We start from the raw sequence: 13,750 nt of genomic DNA, 5'->3' as shown, positions 1-13,750 counted from the left end.
TCTTCACTATTTTATGTTCTTTCTCTCTGAGTTGTATAGTTTATAATATAATCACCTAGCATTGTGGGCAGGGTGGATTGGAATGCGCTGACCGATAGTTTATAGGTCTCTATGGTTCTCCATGCATCCTCACCGCTTTCGTCGTCAGCTCACCGAAGCCCGTAACACCGCTTCGTCCCACCTCTCGAAAATTTGCTTAAAGGACATCACAACACTTAAAACAAGTTTGCTTAGATTTGTATGTCATTATCTAAGAAATCTGGTGTGGGTCTCACAATTAAACACTAAGTATTAAATAAGATACAGGCGTATCAAGATATGTGCGTGACGTCATCTTAGAGCCGAAGTCTGAACTGTGTCTTACTTATAAAATGACCAGATTAATACAACGATTTCAATTTTTGGTGATAATAGTTTTGATATAGTTTCTAATTTTTTTTTAAGTAGATAAAACTATTATAATTTTAAATTACGTATTTTAATTACGTAAAGATTGGTTTATATGGTAATACAACGCGAGTCGCGAACTCAATAATTTTAGTAAATTAAAATAATAAAATATAAACAATTATAAGTTATAAAATTCATTGTGTGCATCAAACTACTTGTACATGTAAAACATTGGCAGCTGATCACTCATTGGCTCTAAATGAAGTCGCGTGGCTATTCACTTTTATTATCTCGTAGAATAAACATTCTTTTAACTTCGTAATTTTACCAACAATGTTTCCATTATTTAAAAAAAAAATCGGGTCGCTCGTATAAACCAGACCGACGCAACCGCAACACTCACCGTCCCGATGCATGTAAAATAAAAACTAAACTACTTTAAAAATATATACAAATGACATGAAACCAGTAAATTATGACTATAGTCGGGGACACGAAAAGTGGCGTGTGACCGACGCGATCCAAGCGGTTAAATCGTCTAATGGGTTCTTAAACGGACAATACTAATTGCCGCGCTTTTTTAAAAATATTTACATATTATCTATAATAATAAAAACCAAAACAACAAAATCGTACTATTAATATAAAAAATTTTATTTAAAAACATCTTATCATTTTATATGCTTATGTTACATATTTACAAAATGTTACGCTGCGCGCGCGAAATACGCCGCATGCGCCGCATGTTGAGAACCACCGACCGCCGGCCGGGTGTGGGTTGGGGTACAGTCGAGGTCACACGCGACTTTTCGTGTCCCCGACTATAGTTATTTCACGATGCCGCAGGTTGACAGAGACCTTGCCGTTTCACACTGTAGATGCTATGAATAGATACCTAGTATTTCCACAACAAAGGCACGAGAGGCCTGATAATAAGAAGCTTCATTTTTAAGTTAACAATTCTCGTATATTTATCTAAATTTTGAATATTTCCAATATAATTTAACGGTTGTACAATGTTACATAATATAGGAAGTTGATACGACCAAAAAAATTAAATTAAACAAAAATAGATACCTAAATACTGACTATTTTCGGCTGTATAAATACAACAATATTTTTTTATTCAAGTTATGTATTATTATTGATAAGTGATTAAGTTTGTTCATGTTTATTTCATTTGAATCATACATATATCATGTGGTTAATACCGATGATATTATTGAAGTAAGATATTTTAAATTAAAACTTCCATCATTGATATTTCACTTTCATATTTTATTTATTATACTTGTTAAAACCGTATTGGTTTATAAATTAACAAAAATTTTTTTATCCATACAAATATAATAATACTGAAGACCTTGTATGTATGAACGCACTAATCTCAGGAACACAAAATTATTTTGTATCATTATAACGGTTGCTTCTCACCAAGGTGAACATTATACATTTCGATTAAGCCATATCTTAAATAGTAGAAAGGGTGAACACTTCATTATAGATTTTCAACTTATCTTTGAAGCATTTGTTTTGGTTCAGTTTTCATAAATTGGTAACATCACTGATGAGTTAGATTTATATGTAATATTTACTTTAAATAAAAAATTTTACAGAACCGTTATAGAATCAATGTTTAAATACAAATAATACATTTTAAATCATTTTAGGAATTCAAAATATGGATACAAAATATAATGAAGAAATACCTCCCACCAAGTTCAAATCAATAATCCGGGTGAGGGATATCAAGGAAATGATGGATGAAGATCAATACAAATTGCGCATTGTAAATATATCATTTTTAAAATTTTGTCTAATGACATGAGTTAATAATATTTAAGCAAAATATATTATAACTAAGGCTCGGAAGTTGAGGCATTTTGTTGAGGAACTTTTTAGACGATGCTCTCCTGGCCACAAATGTGTTTCATTAGCATGTGAATCTGAAAAACTAAATTTTATTTTGCATATTTATGCATTTTTTGGCTTTTTTAGGTAATTTTTCGACATTTTTAGGTAATTTTTTGACATTTTAAGTCATTTTTATTGATTTCACACTAGTTCACTTCTTATCGTTTCTTGTCTATGCCGATAACTTAAAACTTGGAAATTACCACGGACTAAGATTAGCGGGATTGGTAAATTGGGTCCCATATGACCTTATCTCGGTAAATTGGGTCCCGGAAAAAAGGTAGTAGGTAAGCTGAGTCCCGGATAAAAAAAGGTTGTAGGTAAGTTGAGTCCCGGAAAAAAATATATAAATTAAAATATATGTGGTTTTTATAATATTATTTATTGTACTTCGTAGTTTAATATGTGTCTCAGACTGTATTTGTAATAGTTCGTCCACAAAATTGAAAATATTAGGATGGGGACTATAAAATCTTCGGTTTAGTACAGCATGATAGGATTCACAACTATTTGTTGTACGCACAGTGGTGGCTGCAAATTCAGACCAAATATCTGGGGGAAATGTAGTTATCTAGTACATAATCGCAAAATGTTTTTATTTGTTTGTCATTTGGTTGTATTGCCATTAAATCTTGTGCAAAACATTCGCCAACTTCTTCGGGTTTTAAAAATGGCAAACCAAAAAAACATTTTAAAAAATCGCTTTTTTCTGTGTTTAAAGAGTTGTATGTGTTTACTAAACCAAGAGCTTGAATCTTTTTCCACCAATTTTGTCCTAAGTGGAAACGACATCCCTTTATATTGATTTAAAGCCAAACAAGCTTTGCAGCCATATGTATAGCAATCTCAAAGTCTATAAATACTACATCAGGAGAAAATATTAATTGATATTGTGCACAACTATTTACAGTATGTTCAAATAAACGTACGTATGTTTCTGTTTCTTTATTAGGTAATAAAAAAAACACAAGTGGAATATATAATTCGCCAACAAGGCCATGAATGGTAAAAAATTGGTAAAAATATTTTGGACAACTTCTAAAAGTGCCATCGACAAATATTGTACTAATTTCGCATAACACTTCTAAATTACTTTTTGTTGAAAACCCAATTATACCATTATTGCAATCATTAACTAATAAAAATGATTCATTTTTATTAGAAACTAATGTCATTTCATTCATAGCAGTATGCGTTTCTGTTATGTTTTTTGGTATGTTGGGATGAACAGATAAACGTGCATTTCTTATATTTCTTTTTATTAAAGAAGTATCATTTAAAGATAAACTATTTATATCAGAGTTTTTTAACTCTCTGCAAATAAGTTTCGATGGCAACACCGATATCTCTTCTACCGCTTTTCTCTTGAGATTATTACTAAATTTTTGCCGGTTGATGTCTTGTTCGCTAGGTTTATTGTGATTGTGATAATTAAAAATCTCAGTATCAACACCATTATAAATTTTAAAAAAAACACTTACATGTACTTTTACAGCAGGTCCATCTCTGTACTTTATTTTTAAACATTCTGTGAAACCTAAACTTATGACCATATTTTATTATAACAGTTTTGTTTTTTTCGCTAGTCATTATTTCCATTTTCAAGATTTATAAAAAAAAAATAACTGTAAAATTGTGTAACTGTATATAGCTGTAAAACACGATATAGTCACAAGTTGACGTTCAGCAGGCTACTAAAAGTATAATGAAATAGCGAAGATATCGTACGTGTATCTGTACGTAATCATCATCAAAATCGATAATAACTACTATCTGATACGAATAATACTAACACTTGTATACGCTCGTATACTCGTATATATATCTATTAGGTTTAATCAAAGTTACGAGTTTACGACATTACGGTATTTAATTTTTGGAGAAAAGTGGCTACGGCCAGTGTAATAAAATCCGCGATAAGAATACCTGTATATACACACATTAACATCATGCGTAGAATTAATTGGTGTCCAGGCGGTGTACCACTGTATGCAATATGACGTATTATTGTAACATAATTATTCAAAAGTAAATTACATAAGTATGAAATATTTAAGTTTTAAGTTTTTAATATTTTAGACCTAATTGCGCCAATGATTTATAGCCGGGACCCAACTTACCTATTACCTTTTTATACCCGGGACTCAACTTACCGCTTTCAAAACGAACCCAAATTATCGCGGACCCAATTTACCTAGCTCCAAGATTAGTACCTACCTATCCTATTTTATCTCGCCGATTACATTTTATCGTTGTCGTGTTTCCTAATAATCGATTAGTATCCGATTTTATCTGGCCGATTACAGTCGTAATTTCAGATATGCCCCAATCACTTCAGTGAACGTGGATAGAAGTTTTTCAAAGTATAAATATTTATAAACAGATAATCGTCGTTCATTTACTTTTGATAACATCAAAAACGCTCTAATTATATAATGCAATGATTTTTGAGTAATTTTTACGGTTTGATAAATTTATAGAACAAATCTTTTTTATTTCATTTTTAAGGATATTATTTGTCATTTTTATGTCATATTTTAATTTATAGAACAAATATTTTTTATTTCATTTTTAAAGACATTATTTGTCATTTTTATGTCATATTTTGAGCAATTTGTAAGCTTTGATAAATGTATATAGAACTTTATAGTAAAATAGAGTAAAATATTAAAAAAAATGCATTTATAAATTTAAAACAAATATTTGTAATTTTCTTAGGTAATTTTTTAAAGACATTTTTAGTCATTTTCATGTCATATTTGCATTTTTTTTAGGTCATTTTTTGAAGTTTTTAAGGTCATCAACTTCCGAGCCCTAATTATAACCTGTTAAAGTGCAATGCTAATTTATTGTTTAGTTCGGTTGACTATTTTTTTTTTCAATAATCTGGAAGTCTAAGCTATGATATATTCATATTTCATTATTACTAACTTATTTTTTTTTGTTTAAATAAGAATCACTCTCTTTGTCTAGAAATTGTTTAGATAAAGCCATTTTTGAAAATGATGAAGTATCTGAATTGAAATTAGAATGAGAAATTTCTGGGGTATTTAACTTGGTGTACTAAGAATATTAGGTCCAAAATATTGATTTTATAATGATATGAACATTTTAGCAATTAGTATTACTTTATGATAACTTTAAAGTTTCTAAAAATGTTTTTGTTGTTATTTTTTTTTAGTGTAACTTGCAAAAATGTCGGAATTTTGTTTCCGTCATTTGTAATAAATGTAATACGGCAAGATACTGTTCAGATGATTGCCAAGTAAGAATATTTGAATTTCTTTGTTAACTAACAATACTGCTGTTTTATAATATTATCGATGTCACTTTTCTGTTTTAGAAACGTCACTGGTGGTCGACGCATTCGTTTGAATGTCATATGGTTGGGAAAGAAAATTAATTTTATTTGCTACATAATATAATGTGTGAATTTTGTAAATAAATTGTTGTTATTACTATAGGTACTTTATTATTATTTTTATGTTGGGTACCTAATTTTCTTTATAAAAAAAATGATTAAGATCATTTTGATACTTTCGATCCTCGCACAGTGTTCGATTTGAATGCAATTGTTGCATTCTATAAAAAACGATTCCGAGCAGGTGAAGCAAATGTATGAATCATAAGTATGTATTAATAAATAACTATTAATTGTATATGTCGTATCCACTTAGAGAATCATATTTTTCATAAAATGGAATATATTATTTCACACTTTGTGTAATATTTTTAATTAATTACATCAATATGTAACTTTTTGCGAAAAAAAAAATAATAACATTGATGACGGTTACATGAATCTTATATTTTTAAATTGTAACCATTAATATGACATGTTTTATATTAAACAATAAACACTGATTTGTCTTGAGAAAAATACTACCTATTAAAAATAATACACAAAATGTAAAATTAGAGTCTGCATTTCATGAATTTAAATTTGACTCACACACAGGGTTAGTATGTTTAAGACACAATGTTTTGTAAAACAATGAATTTAAAACATTTATTTTAAACGTTTTGTTCATTGATTAAAACGAATAAAACATATAAAAAACAGAGTAAAATCCAAGTGAATATTGTGTTTGTTTTTGGTTTATTATTAATAATAAATAATAATAGATAAAAATAATAGAATTTCCTTCAGAAGAAAAAAATAAAGTATTAAATAATCATATTTATAACCATCCTTCATTTTAATTTTATTGAATAAATTACCAAATTCAAAATGTTTATACTTAATAGTAAATATATACATAATTTAATGTCCACATAAAACATCCGTTCAGAAAATTCAACCAAATTTAAACTACTTTTAAGATTTAAAATAAGTAATAAATAAACAGTGAAACATATTATACATATTATAGTAGGAACCTAAAAATTTTATTCGGAGTATTTGATGACACTTTTAGATATATTTATATTATATTTTATACACACAATGAACTTTTCAAATGTAATATTTTTGTAAAATTTATTTAACCTACTGTTGTAATTATAATAATTATTTTGTAGTTAAAAATTTATAAAATGTTCAACTTTTTTCAGACAGCAATTTTTTGTTTAAAAATATTATTATAACATTATATTAACGAATAATATTAGTATAATGTTATTATAATATTATCATTACAAAATGCTGTCTGGGTTATAGTTAAGGATTTAAAATTTAAAACAAGGCTCCACGTAAATAGGTAAATATATGAATTACTTTATTCACAATAATATCATCAAAATATATACTTAGTAATATCATAGGCTGTCTGACAGTTTTCACTCAGAATCGTTTTTCTTATACAATGATATATTATATCATTGAATTCAAATTTAACACCATCCATTACAGTGAACCACTTGTAACCTACTGAACAGCAGAACGACATCCACTTACCCACTTTTTTTTACATGAGTTTATACGGGACTTTTACATTTAAATCAATGATTCACCACTAACACTAACTACTAGTGTTTTATTTTACAATGCATAAATATTAAATGAACGATCAAATTAATGTTCAGCAACTTTTGGGTACTTTCTATAGTTACATCAAACAAAAACTTACAGGCACCTAATTATGGATCTTCGGCTATAAGCTCAACTAGAGACTTCATTTGAAATTGAGTACCTAGGTCTTGATTTGGACATTGTTCAGGAAAAACACAGTAGCACGGTAGCATTGTACAAACCACAAAATACAAAAACTGAAAGGTTTATTTAAAGAAATCGTAATAACAGTTATTAAATTAGGAATTTATGTAAAAATCACTTAGTTTTCGTTGATAAAATATAAAAATTAAATATTTTTATGTTTTATAATTTGTTTAAGGTTAGATCCTAGATTTGTTGTTGTTACCTTAGTGGTTCATTCGACTTACTTTATCGCATTCAACAAGTAATAAAATCTTATCGAATTCAGTTGAAGAATACCAATTATAATATTATGTCGCATACTCGCATGCGATAAACATATTTTGTCACAGTCGATAAAATGTATGACTCTTATCACATGCGAGAAATATAGTCGTATGATTTCAAGAATAGGGCCTCGGTCGTCGCCGCCGGCGACGTGTCGCGGAATCAGCACCGCCGTCGACGTTCGACGTTTTTTGTGCTGCAGTCCGTCCACTATCAGCGCCGCCGACGTCCCGCTCCAACGTCGTCCACGAGTTTATCATCGTGGCGAACCGACGCCACATTAAGGTACGGTTTCCATGTCGCGACGACTGTTCTGCTATGGAACAGCATCATAGCCGCAGCGGCCGGCGGCAGTACTCGTCCGTGAGCAGTGCGTCGCGGCCGGCCGTGCCTAGGAAACCGTACCTTAATTCCACTCCGGAGTAGGTTCCATTGTTAAGGGGCATAGCTATAGCATTGATTCAAGGAGAATTATTTAGGCAATTTTTAATCTCGTCGTCGCCACCGAGATCTATGCGTTAGTCGTAAATGATTATTAGTGTGCAGTGGCGTAGCCAGGGGGGTTTTGGGTGTTTAAACCCTCCTCTCCCCCCCCCTCCACCATTGACATTTTCCCCTTAATAAATATATTGTTTATAGGGTTCGTACGACGTAAGGCACGACTATGACGACTATCGTCCCACAACACTGGTCACCTACTGTCGTAGTGGCGTTAGTCGTTACCAGTCTCGCGACGTACTCCTGTCGATACCTACCGTTCGCTCCTGTTGTTTCGTTTATTGTTCGCGTCCCGATGTTTTGTACCTATTATGATAATATTATTCTAAACCTTTTTTTTTGCATTTTAATTAACGCTCGTTGTAACACACGCAACAAACATTTTTTTGTGATTTGTAAAAATAAAATAATTATTTGCTTGTTGGTAACTTAGGCGTTTTGCTTACATCGTAATTCAAAGGTTCCTAGCCTCAAACCTTTCCTCTTAAATTACCACAGCACTATCACAGATATTATCTATAAAGCACAGATAATATAGATAATATGTGGGTACAACAGATTAACATATAACAGATTCAGCTGAACGTCATATACGGAAATTGCTTATTTTTGCGATTACGTTTTCGTTTTAACTTTTGAATTAACACTGAATAGTGAATAATGGATATTATATTATTATGTCTATAATATCCATTAAATTTGACTGAAAAAAATATTGTCACTGGCTACAGTAAGTTTAATTTTAAGTTATTTATACTTTAATTTTAATGTTTTTGTATTTTAGTTGATAGGAAGTAATGTAACCATCAGTGAGAATTACTCTGGGCCGGTTAGCTTTTTGAGTGACTATTGTTTGTTACTGGATCCGATAGTAAGTCTTATAAATTATAGTTAAAATGTTTATTTATTTACAACTTAAATTCTTGATGCATGTTGGTTTATGTAATTTTAATAAAGTACATGTAAAATGTGATTATTATTGGGAAAAAAGTGTTAGTTTAAATTATGAGCTTACATAGATAATTAAGAGTTGTACTCGGATGAGTTGTCTCCGTCTTACATTTTCGTTCACTAGTTTCGATAGTATGTTGTTAGTTTTTAAATTAGAGAGAATCAACCTATTATAAAATGTAAATGTAAGATTATTATCTAGGGCACGACATAGGCTTTTATTGATATTATTGTTTTTAAGTTAGTTACGACCTTTTTGAAATTATTGAGAAAACACATGCAGGTACGACGTCCTCTTAATACAAACAGACAAAACAAACTTTGAATTATGTATGATATTTAGATTTGTATACACGGATGTAATTTTTGAATGTTTTATTTTGTTTCACAGGAAGAACTTGAAAAAACTAGAGCTGAAATAAAACGTTTGAAATATGAGAATGACCTTTGAAAATAGAAATTGAACAAATTGAAAAATGTTTTATTTTGTTTCACAGGAAGAACTTGAAAAAACTAGAGCTGAAATAAAACGTTTGAAATATGAGAATGACCTTTGAAAATAGAAATTGAACAAATTGAAAAAATTGAAGAAAAGAAGTTAGCTCTGCTAGAATTTTAACACCTAAAGAGTGAAGTTCAAAAAAAGTAATGAATTATTAAATACTTTCATTTGTGATGACCAGATTCTGGTTTTAAATAAACCGCCTAGAAAGTGGGCAAACATGACTATTGTTAAGGGGACGTTATAGTGACATTTTTTGTCTCAATCTTATAAGTGCATAACATAGCAACTTTTACGCTCAGCAGACAACATTTATCTCTGTTAGTTTAAAAATTAGAGCAAATTGAGCTCTTATAAAATTATTATAATATATACAATGACATAGGTTTTTTACTTCATTTTAATTTTAAAGCGAGTTATGTGTATTTTAAAATTGTAAACTGTTTGTACACCTTAAAATACTCATTACTCGCTTTAAAATTAAAACAATAAAAAACCCAAGTCAATGTCGAAAAAACTTACCTTTAAATTTTTGTTTACTGTTAACTGTTTTGTTCATCTTATATATAAACAACTTTTGTAATTTAAGTATTGATGGTCTAATTACCACTTATGCTGATGATACCTGCTGTCTCTTCTCCAGCAACACATGGGACAATGTTCATCATAAAACAACCATAGGAGTAAATAACATTTTTTAAAAATTGATAAATATAAAACTTACTTTGATCATAAATCAAAGTGTATTTGTTGCCTTTTTAATTTATAATTCATCTATTCCGTTCAATGACATTATTATCCACTCTTGTGATACTAGATATTTCAATTTAAAATTATGTAACTGCCAAAAATTAATAAGGGTCACTCGAATGAAATATTTAGGTCTAATTATTGACTGTAATCTCCGTTGGAAATTGCTTGTCAAAAATTTGGTTATGAGGTTAAGATCTATTATTTCCAAATCGTTTAAACTGAACAAACTTTTACCCACAGAAATGTTGCGTATAGTATATAATGCACAATACAAATCAATCCACTATACAAATCAATATTCTAGTATGGTTTATTAGTTATGGGTGGCTGTACTGAAAATGCGATTAGGATCTACAAAATCTTTCTATAAGAATTATATGGTTCGACAACTATTATTTATAAAGTTTTTAAAGCTCTAACAGTCAGATATCTATACAAGCAGTTCTCTATTATGTTTCAAATCGATAAATTTAGTAACCAAAAAAATAACAGAAGAGAAAATAGGTCATATTACATGCAAGTAAGCTATACTAATAAGAGTATTGGGAAAAAGTTTGTGGACTATTTAGGTCCAACAAATTTTAACTCATTGCCGCTATACCTAAAAAAATATATTTCTAGTAATGTAAATAAGCATAATTATGTAACTAATAAAAAAGCTATTGTTAACTATTCTCTGTTTGTTACTTGAACTATAGTTGTATATTATCTAGAATTTAAGTATTTTAATATTGTTTGAAATCACAATTTTAGGTTTTTAATAAAATGTTTACTTATTGTTTTACTGATTGTTGTTTTATAGACTTACTTGTGTATCAAATAGGAGTTTAAATATTTTAAATATACCTAATTTTAAATGTACCTAATTTAAAGTTAATTAAGTTAATCTTTCTCATTTTTTATTTTTAAATATTATATTGTATACTATCAACTCATCTACAAGCACTGCTTAATGAGGTAAATTAAAAATAATAATATAATGTAACACTTCTAATTTAACTTGTAAATTTTTTTATGTATGATGTAAATTATTAGATTTTCCTTTGATAAAAAAAAATCGAATACATTTTTCAGCATATTTAGCAAGTAATTTCTTGTTTTTTTCTCGATCTCTTTCTACCCCTCCTTTTCTTTTTTTTATGCATAATTTAATAATATCGTATGATCAATTAAAACTTAAATGAGTTAAATGTTCATTAAAAAGCATACAAAATAACATTAAAAATAATTCAAAATTCTATGCTGAAGTCTGAAATTATTAAAGGAATAATGTAGGTAATTGAGGTAATGAGTTGATCTATTGTACTATCATCATCGTTCGATGTACTTGTGGATTTTGGAATAGGTTGCTAAAACTGGCTGATCATTTTATTTTAATATAATTAGTAGTCAAGTTCTAAGCAAAATAAAAAAAAGCAGGTAAGAGGATGTCTCTCTGCTGTACAATATGTTACAAGAGGGTTAATGTATAATGGATTATACTAAACTTGAATTCAATGATATAATCTCATTGTATAAGAAAAACGATTCTAAACGGAGGCGGTTTGTCAGTCTGGATTTTTTATATTGTTATTATTTATTATAGCCTTAAGTATTGAATTAATATTATAATATTATAATTTTTTATTCGTTGCTATAGTGTTAAACAAAGCGTTAGAAATTAAAATCACTGCATTTTTACCGGTTTTTTCGTAATTTGTCGGTAATAATCTATGATTATTGAGAAAATCGTAAAATTACCTTTCTAAAGTACCATCTTGATCCAATTTGCTAAAAGATAAAGTATTATATACGTTGAAATCAAAGAACTCCTTCTAGTAGAATTACTGTATACAGGATAAAAATTAAAAATTAAACACCTTTGTTAAACCACTACCTCTCTCACACCGCTCAGAATCTAAAATGTATTTAGGTTATTCTAATAATTTACACAGATAAAACGATTACCTCGATCTGCTCTGTCACTCACTAGTCACTATACGTCTACACAGTTGTACATAACGACACACAACACCCCGTAATAAATTATTAAGCGGATCGGTGGTGGTATTTAAGAGTGTTGGAGCATAGCATATTTTAAGGAGTAATATTTAGGCAGCTTATATTACATGTATATTTGAACGGTGTCATTGTGTGAGTAGTGAATGAACATAAGTATGTGTCCTTATCGATCATTAGGCTAATTTTCTACGATTCTAAAAACAGTCTCACACAAGCACGCGCACGCATAGGTCAACAAATTGCGTTTGTAACATTTTTCCGTTAATAAAATCGGTACAAAATAGGTATAAGAAAAATATTTATTTAGTTACTTCCCATGACCGGCCGATTTAATTTTTGAAAATATGTCTGTATTCGATAACTTTTTACTAGGTCATGTAGGAAAAATAATTGATGTTTTAAAACTGAATGTAAGCGAACTTTCATAATTATTTTAAAAATAAAACATATTTTTTAAGCCTTATTGAATACAAAAATCAAAAATCTGTTTCCTACATAATATAGAAATAAGGATGATGAGTTCATACGTATTTTTAAAATAATAATCGGACATCAGGTAGTAGGTACATAAACTAATCTTCCGCTTACTGGTCTAAAACTACAAAAAATACGGTGTGTTACAACCGCCCTAAGAGGGGATCGGTGGTGGTATTTAATTAAGGAGTTTGGTATAGGCAATATTTAAAGAGCTTGCGCGTGTGACTTGCGACTGTGTGTGTAGTAAATGATTATTATTAGTGTGTGTACGTATCCCGCACTCCCATAACCGGCTCAAGCGAAAATAATGAACTAGGCATAAATCAAATTTTGCCGCCCTTAACAATAAAATATTATCAGTATTTTGAAAATGCCGCCCTCTTACTAAAGTGCAGCTTAAGTGCCGCCCTAGGCGTACGGCTATGTCACATACCTACCCCTTGATCCGGGCCTGCGCACTACACAAGCAACGCCTACGCACGTGGCACTTGCAGGAAAAGTGAACGATCCAGAACGTGTGTCTTATTTGACTAAAATATGTACTTTTTGTCCATCCTAGTAATACGATAATACTTTTGAAAAATGATTTGAATTCGTCATATTGTCTACTTGAGATCGGTCAGTTCACATTTTAAGATTTTTGATTTGAAATCCGAATAATCAACGTTTGAAAATTTCGAAATTAAAAAATATTCAAACTAAATTTATAAATGTTGGGGGGTGAAATTGGGAAAAGTGGTTTTACCGATCTCAAGTAGACATAATAACTAGTTCAGATCAGTTTTAAAAATTATTATCGCATTACTAGGTCGATCAGTAGGAAACATTGGTATGTTTTGGCT

The 13,750-nt window shown here is 29.6% G+C and overlaps 1 protein-coding gene and 1 long non-coding RNA gene across 2 annotated transcripts in view; one reads left to right on the top strand and one right to left on the bottom strand.

The window, feature by feature from the left end:
- LOC132936956 (bromodomain-containing protein DDB_G0270170-like) overlaps nt 1-7,421 on the bottom strand; it is a 57,590-nt gene extending 50,169 nt beyond the window's left edge. The window contains exon 1 of the mRNA XM_061003770.1: nt 7,374-7,421. The gene's annotated coding sequence lies outside the window, so the exon portion shown is untranslated. The remainder of the gene's footprint in view (nt 1-7,373) is intronic.
- Nucleotides 7,422-8,483: 1,062 nt separating this feature from the next.
- Nucleotides 8,484-9,897, top strand: LOC132936726 (uncharacterized). The gene is made up of 3 exons (XR_009663529.1): nt 8,484-8,954; nt 9,009-9,095; nt 9,567-9,897. It is a non-coding gene; the product is annotated as an uncharacterized LOC132936726 (long non-coding RNA).
- Nucleotides 9,898-13,750: the final 3,853 nt, after the last annotated feature.

The sequence above is a fragment of the Metopolophium dirhodum genome, chromosome 1, assembly GCF_019925205.1.
Source record: "Metopolophium dirhodum isolate CAU chromosome 1, ASM1992520v1, whole genome shotgun sequence".
Classification (NCBI taxonomy): Eukaryota; Metazoa; Arthropoda; class Insecta; order Hemiptera; family Aphididae; genus Metopolophium; species Metopolophium dirhodum.
The sequence above is the reverse complement of the archived record's forward strand: the minus strand, read 5'-3'. Positions and strand labels throughout refer to the sequence as shown.